Source organism: Daucus carota, chromosome 8, assembly GCF_001625215.2.
Source record: "Daucus carota subsp. sativus chromosome 8, DH1 v3.0, whole genome shotgun sequence".
NCBI lineage: Eukaryota > Viridiplantae > Streptophyta > Magnoliopsida > Apiales > Apiaceae > Daucus > Daucus carota.
The window spans coordinates 27348768-27358372 of record NC_030388.2 but is presented as its reverse complement, the minus strand read 5'-3'; the positions used below and the strand labels follow the sequence as shown (position 1 = coordinate 27358372).

General features: G+C 33.1%; 1 long non-coding RNA gene across 1 annotated transcript in view; it reads right to left on the bottom strand.

Moving 5' to 3' along the window:
* The window catches only part of LOC108199783 (uncharacterized), a 45041-nt gene that overhangs the window by 16439 nt on the left and 18997 nt on the right, over nucleotides 1–9605 (bottom strand). The window lies entirely within an intron of this gene.

Below are 9605 nucleotides of genomic sequence, written 5' to 3'. Positions count from 1 at the left end.
CCCGCGAATCGAATGATCCATTCGCGGCGTCTGATGGCAGCAAGCCTCCTTGCCTCGGCTTCTTCACGGAGGCGCTCCTCATGAAGGTAACAGTTCATTGTCAGAAACTGGACCTCGAGATGTGTCTCGAAGTCCATTTCTTCAACAACCTCATCAGGGAGGCTGAGAACATGGTAGCGAACACCCCAAACAGTGACGCTGAAGCAGCGCTGGCAGATGCGGACGGAACCGTCAGAGAGAGACATTTTCAAAAAACAAAAGGGTTGGAGAAGAAGATGAAAGGTTTTAGAGAAGAAAGGGTTTCTGATATGAGTGTTACAGTACGCTTACATGCATGCCTTTTTATAGAAAAGTGTATTAAAGAACTGAAGAGACATTTATTTAAAAGGAGGAGGAACATTTAATCAATACGTATTGGGAAGAAGCATGAATACTGGTGCAAGTAATTATGATTCCGTAACAGAAGCAAAATTTTGATTTTCATTTTCATCCAAACGACCGTTTATATTATCTATGATTTAAATTAGTAATTATGAATAAAACAAATAATTTAATAAAAACCATGTATGATTTTATTTAGTTTTAAAACTTATCTTTCTTAAAACCAAAAAAAACACAAAAAATTATTAACAATTGTAATAATGTGTATATTAAAATAATAAAATATACAGTAGGAATCAATTATTCTAAAACCCAAACCATAAACCCCAAATTTTAATGATTTTAAATTAATTTATTCCGCCTACGTCTCGGCTTCAGGGCCTTCGGCCCTTCAGCCTCGCCTTAATTAGGGTTTAGGCTCGAGGGAGTAGGGCCTACCGGCCCTACACCCTCAATCCTAAACCCTAACCGTCGGGCAATTTAATATACAGTAGGAATCAATTATTCTAAAACCCAAACCATAAACCCCAAATGTTAATGATTTTAAATTTATTTATTCCGCCTACGTCTCGGCTTCAGGGCCTTCGGCCCTTCAGCCTCGCCTTAATTAGGGTTTAGGCTCGAGGGAGTAGGGCCTACCGGCCCTACACCCTCAATCCTAAACCCTAACCGTCGGGCAATTTAATATACAGTAGGAATTGATTATTCTAAAACCCAAACCATAAACCCCAAATGTTAACGATTTTAAATTTATTTATTCCGCCTACGTCTCGGCTTCAGGGCCTTCGGCCCTTCAGCCTCGCCTTAATTAGGGTTTAGGCTCGAGGGAGTAGGGCCTACCGGCCCTACACCCTCAATCCTAAACCCTAACCGTCGGGCAATTTAATATACAGTAGAAATTAATTATTCTAAAACCCAAACCATAAACCCCAAATGTTAACGATTTTAAATTAATTTTATTAAACTGGTTTCTTGCCTGTAAGACTAAACTTATTTACCAAATGCTAAAATAATTATTACAAAAAATTCATTAATAATATTTATTTAAAATTTAAATTTAAGTAATAAATTAAGAATTTCTTTCCCCTAAACAAATAATTCAAAACAAACAAAAGTGCGCTAATTTTAAAAAAAACAAAGAAGCGGGAAAACCAATCAGCATTTATCAGAAACTACAGAACCAACTTAACACACTCTTTCATAACTTCCACTCCACTACACAATCGGCGGTTTTCAAATTCAATTCTCCAACTAAGCTTTCTCATCTCTTTCAGATTAACATCTTCAATCTTCAAATTCTAGTAAAATCTAAATCACATTTCACTAACTTCATCAAAATGCAGACCTCTCCTTTCATGAACACCAAGTGTTCGATAAAAGGGTACGAGTTTGCCCCAAACAATTTCTGTGCTCCTTTAGAGAAATCTGTGTTTCCTGATGATTTTCATATCATTATAGACTTTTTGACTTGTAGTCCAATTTATTACGCATTGACTCAACCTACTAAGGTTACTTTCAAAAGTGTAATGCAAATTTGGAGCACTTTAAAGTTTATAAATGGAGGCCAAACAGAGAAATCAAAATTGACGTTCAATTACAATGGCAAGGAGTATGTCATCACACCGGAGGTGGTGGAGGAAGCACTGCATCTTCCAAAATTAGAAGAAAAAACTCCAGAATATATTACAGCTGATGTGCTTATTGCGTTTTTGAAATTACTGGGATATAATGGTGATCCTGACAGGATTGGAGTACTGCAGAGATCTCGCCTGAAGAAGCAATGGAACTTGTACTTTGATTGTATCACTAGATGCTTCTTGAACAAGGTTTCAAACTTTGATGCTATTCCATCAGGATCACTTGAAATTGGGTATTCTCTTATCTACAACACTGTGTTTGATTATGGAAATTTCATCCTTAACTTGATAGGTACTAGAAAAGAGGATAAGCTTAAGTATATCTGTTATGTTAGGTTTTTACAGTTGATTTTCAATCATATGTGCCCCTCTGCTGATTTTCCTGATGACGAATTAGTACCTATTAGTAAGATTTCAGAAACAGGGATTAAAGCCATAATAAATGGTGATAAGAAAAATAATTTAGAAGGTGAATGTTTCGTTCCTAAAGAAGTGTGGCAATTTCTTAGCACAAACATGGCAGAAAAATATAATTTGGTTACTACTAGTGTTCCATCATCAACTACTGATATGGCACTAGACAGTTCACCAATTCGTCAAAGCCCAAAGAGAAAAATCAAGGACATCTCCAAACAGAAATCAAAAGTAAAAAAAAAGAAGGTTGTGGCATCAGGAATGGCATCAGATAATAAAAAAAAAGAGATGGACTCAACAGATACACAAATGCAGAAACCTCCTAGAAAAAGGAAGCTTAGAATTCTGGATGTTGATTCAGATCGTGATGAAAGCACACCTCCTTCAGTGAATATCAGCAATACAGAAACGATTGATCCTGCAAATTCTGGGAAAAAGGCAGAGACCAATGTGTATAAGAGGAAAAGACTTGTGAAGTGCTCAAACTACGTTCCTACATTACAATTCAATGAACTTGTTGAGGAAAAAGTCAATCCCCTTCCTGAACTTGATGAAATGATGATTCAAGACATGAACAAGACAACTGAAATTGCTGACACTGAAGAACGGATTATGACGCAAGAGGTTTCAACTCAATTACAGGAAGCAGCTGGAAATTTGGATATGGTCATTTATCAACCTCTAATCAGTGTGAACCCTATTCATGAAGTTCCTGTAGAGAAAAATCTTCAAAGTAAGAATTTAAATATCAAGCATGATTTTCATTAAATGGTTTATTTATATAGAATGGATAATTTTATATGATTCAATGCATACTCTTTTTGCCAAACCGTTATTAGTATCAAATTTTATATGTATTTATAGATTTTTTCATATGATTCTATAGTATAATCATCTCATTAAGATAATTTCATTCTATGTCAGTTCCTGATGAGGATATTCATCAGGAACTGGTGACAGCTCATCACTTTTGGAGAATAAAAATTTATATACAATTTATAGATTCTGTAATAGAAGCATTCATATAAAGAATTTTGATTCTATCATATGATCATATAATATAATCACCTAATTAAGATAATTTCATTCTATGTCAGCTCCTGATGAGAATAATCATCAGCAACTGTTAACATCTCATCAGTATTGGAGAATACAAATCTATAAACAAATTATAGATTCTGTAATAGAAGCATTCATATACAGAATTTTATTTCTATCATATGATTCTATAATATAATCATCTAATTAAGATAATTCCATTTTATGTCAGTTCCTGATGAGACTAATCATCAGGAATTGTTAACATCTCATCAGTATTGTAGAATACAAATTTAAAAAAAATTTATAGATTCTGTAATAGAAGCATTCATATACAGAATTTTGATTCTATCATATGACTCTATTATATAATCATCTAATTAAGATTATTTCACTCTGTCAGTTCCTGATGAGAGTAATCATCAGGAACTGTTAACAGATCATCAGTATTGGAGAATAAAAATTTAAAAACAATTTATAGATTCTGTAATAGAAGCATTCATATACAGAATTATGATTGTATTATATGATTCTATAACATAATCATCTCATTAACATAAATTTCATTCTATGTCAGTTCCTGATGAAGCTACAACTACAACAAAAACGGACAAAAATGACAAGGGAAAAAATCCTATTGTCGAAGATGAAGATGTCCATGACAATTCTGATTCCTCTGAAGATGAGTCTGACCCAGAGTTGGCTGAAGTTCTTAGAATTTCAAGGAAAAGTATTTCTGGAAGCAGCAGCAAATTTATGCAAGAGCAAATATCTTTTGACAGCTCAGACTTAAAGAAAAAAATGGAAGCAACAACAATACTACACCAAGGTCTTAGGTCTGAGCTCAAAGATTTGCATACTGTAACAGATAAGCTTCAAGAAAATATCAAATCTTCAGAAAACACTTTCGCAACAAAAAGTGAGATGAGCACTTTGTCTATGAGAGTAGATAGTCTTGAATCAAAGTTCACAGATATTACAGGGAAACTTGATGAAATTCTTCAATTGCTCAAAGGCAAGAAGGTAGTTACTCCAGAGGGCATTGAAAAGCGTGATTCAGGAGTTCAAACTGAAAAGGAAATAAACACTGATGCTGCTGAACCAGTTTGTTGGGATTTAATCCCATTCTCTTATCAACATAATGCTGATCAAGCAATTAATAAAGACGAGGGGGAACATGAGAAGCTTATGGAAAATGATGAAAATGTCCAGAAAGGTACTAATCATTCCTTTAATTCTGACTTGTATTATTGTGAAAAGTTGTAGAAGATATATGCGTGTGTATGTGTTTTATAGGTTTGATATGTTCTACATGCATATATGTTTTTAAGATTTAATTATTTTCATAATTTAGATTCTATATACAAATTATCTAATCAATTTGATTTATGTGTGTTATTTAAAAGTTTAGGTTGTGAATCATATATTTTAAAATTATGGTTCCAAGGTATAGGCATTAATGTTCTTTTGTGAAATAATTTATGTATGAAATTAATGTTTTTTTTGTTTTAAAATTAATGTTCAGTAATGCAATCAAAATTTGTGTAGTTGTGCTTCTACAATAGATGCATATGTATATCATGCCTTTATTAAAAATTGATATTGAGGTTAACGTAGTTTGTGTATAAATTCAAGGAACTAATGATGATGACAAGATAATTTATAATACTGAAGAGGCCGCCAATTATTTTCAAAAATTCAAAACCAATGATGGAGAAGAAGTCTTGCTGTATGCAAACAGTGAGAAGGCTCTGAATATAAATGAACAAAGAGCAACAACTGTTGCTATGGCTGAAGATGATCCAGACATGAGTGAGGAAGAATACAGGATACTTCAACAAGAAAGGTATAATGAATTGCAAGCTGGAGAAGGTCAGAAGGATTCAGGAAGAGGGAAAGGGAGAGGGAGAGGAAGAGGAAGAGGAAGAGGAAGAGGTCAGAAACAAATCAAACAAAATGATTCAAATGAGGAACCAGTTTGTTTGGATTTAATCAGTTATCAAAAAAATGATGATCAAAAAATTGATAAAGAGGAGGGGGAAAATGAGAAGGTTCTCCTCAAAGGTACTAATTATTCCTTGAATTTTGACTTGTATTTTTGTGAAAAGTTGTATAAGATATATACGTATGTATGTGTTTTATAGGTTTGGTATGATTCTACATGCATATATGTTTTTAAGACTGAATTTTTTTTCATAATATAGATTCTATATACAAATTATCTAATCAATTTGATTTATGTGTGTTATTTAAAAGTTTAGGGTGTTAATCATATTCTTTAAAATTATGGTTCCAGGGTAGAAGCATTAATGTTCTTTTGTGATATAATTTTTGTCTGAAATTAATGCTTTTTTTTTTAAATTAATGTTCTGTAATGCAATCAAAATTTGTGTAGTTGTGCTTCTACGATAGATGCATATGTATATCATGCCTTTATTAAAAATTGATATTGAGGTTAACGTAGTTTGTGTATAAATTCAAGGTACTAATGATGATGACAAGATAATTTATAATACTGAAGAGGCCGCCAATTATTTTCAAAAATTCAAAACCAATGATGGAGAAGAAGTCTTGCTGTATGCAAACAGTGAGAAGGCACTGAATATAAATGAACAAAGAGCAACAACTGTTGCTATGGCTGAAGATAATCCAGACATGAGTGAGGAAGAATACAGGATACTTCAACAAGAAAGGTATAATGAATTGCAAGCTGGAGAAGGTCAGAAGGATTCAGGAAGAGGGAAAGGGAGAGGGAGAGGAAGAGGAAGAGGAAGAGGAAGAGGTCAAAAACAAATCAAACAAAATGATTCAAATGAGGAACCAGTTTGTTTGGATTTAATCAGTTATCAAAAAAATGATGATCAAAAAATTGATAAAGACGAGGGGGAAAATGAGAAGGTTCTCCTCAAAGGTACTAATTATTCCTTGAATTTTGACTTGTATTTTTGTGAAAAGTTGTATAAGATAAATGCATATGTATGTGTTTTATAGGTTTGGTATGATTCTACATGCATATATGTTTTTAAGACTGAAATTTTTTTCATAATATAGATTCTATATACAAATTATCTAATCAATTTGATTTATGTGTGTTATTTAAAAGTTTAGGGTGTTAATCATATTCTTTAAAATTATGGTTCCAGGGTAGAAGCATTAATGTTCTTTTGTGATATAATTTTTGTCTGAAATTAATGCTTTTTTTTTTTAAATTAATGTTCTGTAATGCAATCAAAATTTGTGTAGTTGTGCTTCTACGATAGATGCATATGTATATCATGCCTTTATTAAAAATTGATGTTGAGGTTAATGTAGTTTGTGTATAAATTCAAGGTACTAACGATGATTACAAGATAATTGATAATGCTGAAGAGGCCGCCAAGTATTTTCAGAAATTCAAAACTAATGATGGAGAAGAAGTCTTGCTGTATGCAAACAGTGAAAAGGCTTTAAATATAAATGAACAAAGAGCAACAATTATTGCTATAGCTGAAGATAATGCAGACTTGACTGAGGAAGAATATAGGAGACTTCAAGAAGAAAGGTATAAAGAATTGAAAGCTGGAGAAGGTCAGGAGGACTCAGGGAGAGGTAAAGGGAGAGGAAGAGGAAGAGGAAGAGGAAGAGGAAAAGGAAGAGGTCAGAAACAGATCGAAGAAAATGAATCAAATGAGGAAACAAGTACTACAATAAAGATCGCAACTCAAGAAAATCCAATTCCTTCAACATCAATTCCAATTCCAAAAGTTGTTCAATATAATGATGCCTTGGAAGTTGAAATTGATGAAGAAGAACAGAATAAATTGATTACAAATAGAAAATCAAAAGATTCAAAACAGGTAAACCATAATATTTAAATTCTTGATGAGTTGACAGTTACTAATGGACATATCAATCTAGAATATATTCCTGATGCTAATAATATGTTACTTGGCGTACAGCAAAATGCTTCTCTTCAAAATCCTGATATGAACTCAGATCCTGAGAAGACAATTTCTAAAGATATTTTGAATGCTGGTGAAGAAATTGTCCCTGAAATTGTTCCTCATGCTGAAACTGAATTAGGCAATGATCCTAAAATTCAGGTAAATCCAATTATTCATTTTACTTTCAAATAGCAGATGGTTATTGACTATAATGAATCAATGCTGATTTGTAAAAATTTATGATTCTGTGTTAGAGTCATTTGGAAAACATTCCATTCCTTTAAGTAATGATACATGAATATCTTCTAGAATCATATTTAGCATCATCAGTATTTCCTTTCCTGACAGTATTTGGATACTGACTGTGTTTCACAGCTATCAAATTAAGATCATCAGTATTTTGATCTTGGGAGTATTTTATATATGCATTTAACTCTTAAGACATGATTCTCTTATAGAACTAGATTGAAATCATCAGTATTTAACTCTTAAGACATAATTCTCTTATTAAATCAAATTGACCATCATCAGTATTTTGAGTCCTGACATTATTTCACTCAATCCTGACAGTATTTAACTCTTAATACATAATTCTCTTATATAATCAAATTGACATCATCAGTATTTCCAATCCTGACAGTACTTCACTCAATCCTCACAGTATTTCACTCTTAAGACATGATTCTCTTATAGAATGAAATTGACATCAACAGTATTTCCAATCCTGACAGTATTCCTGATACTAATAATATGTTGTTCATTGCACTTGGCGTACAGCAAAATGCTTCTCTTCACAATCCTGAAATAACCTCAGATCCTGAAAAGCCAATTTCTAAAGATATTTTGGATGCTGGTGAAGAAATTGTCCATGAAAATGTTCCTCATGCTGAAACTGAGTTGGGCAATGATCCTGAAATTCAGGTAAAATACAATTATTAAAACTTGGCACGTTTAATGACAACTTATTTGCTAATGATTTGGTAACTGATTTAATTCCCAAAAATATTTCTGATGCTGAAACTGTTTTAGTAATTGGACTTGTCATACAGGCAAAAACTGTCAAAGTAATTGAAGATGTGACTTCAGTTGCTCACTACAAAGTTACTGACGCGGTACAACAAAATGTTAAAGATTCTGGGAATATTCATGGTGTTATTAAGGATGCTGACTACATGAAAAGTATTAAGACCATAGTGGCTTATGTATATCTAGAAAGCTATTATGAAGAAGATGATGTAGAAGTGAAGAAAGTTGACAAACGAGAAAGAGAAATTCAAAGAAAGGTTCGGGCAAATGAAAATTTTTATCTGCGTAAAGTGTTGAAATCAAATCGCAAGATCTGGGATGATCCTTCTAGGCTGAAATCTGACCTCCCAATGAGTCACTGCCCCAGAGCAGAAAAGATACTAAAAGATAGAAGGCGTAGAAACAGAGAAATGAATAATGACAGCATGGCTCAGAGACAAATAAACTTCATCTCTGGAGGAATGATGACTGAAATGCCTTCTATTAAAGGAGCAACCTCAAAGATTAGAATTTCTGACTTAAAATTGATTAGTCATTCCACAAAAGCTGGACTTGGTTCTCATTTAATTAAATATGAGAATGCAATCTACATTGATCCATGTCCCCTTAAAGATTGTCCTGATGAGAAGTTAACTGCAGAACATCTTGAGAAAATTGAAAGTGTAGCCATTGTTGAGGATCACTGGGATACAAAGGACATAAAGCAGAAAATGATATATTTTCTACATGATAATACAACCAGGGTGCTGCCAATTGAAGATCTCTTAATCAAGTCCAATAAGGAGCTAAAGTTTGTACAGTATTTACTAAGAGTGACAAATGAAACAACAGCCCTATGGTCTAGGATGATCCTGAATACTATAAGAAGAAGAATGGTGGATGGAGATGGATCTTATACTGGTGAATACACTCCAAGTTATACTGATTACTCGCTGAAAGAAGTCCCTATGCAAAAGAAGAGTGCAAAGGTTTCGGATTCAGAAGGTTCAAAATATCTGCATCTTAATCCAAGAGGGACAATGCCTACGTATATCAGTTTTGATGAAATCAAGTTTCAATTCAGTACAAACACAACCATCAGAGCAGCTCTATTTCAAATAGATGATGATGATGAAGAACAGAAAATCTTGAAAGACAAACTGATCAAATATCTGAAATCAAGGGAGGATAAACGTCTTGCAAGATT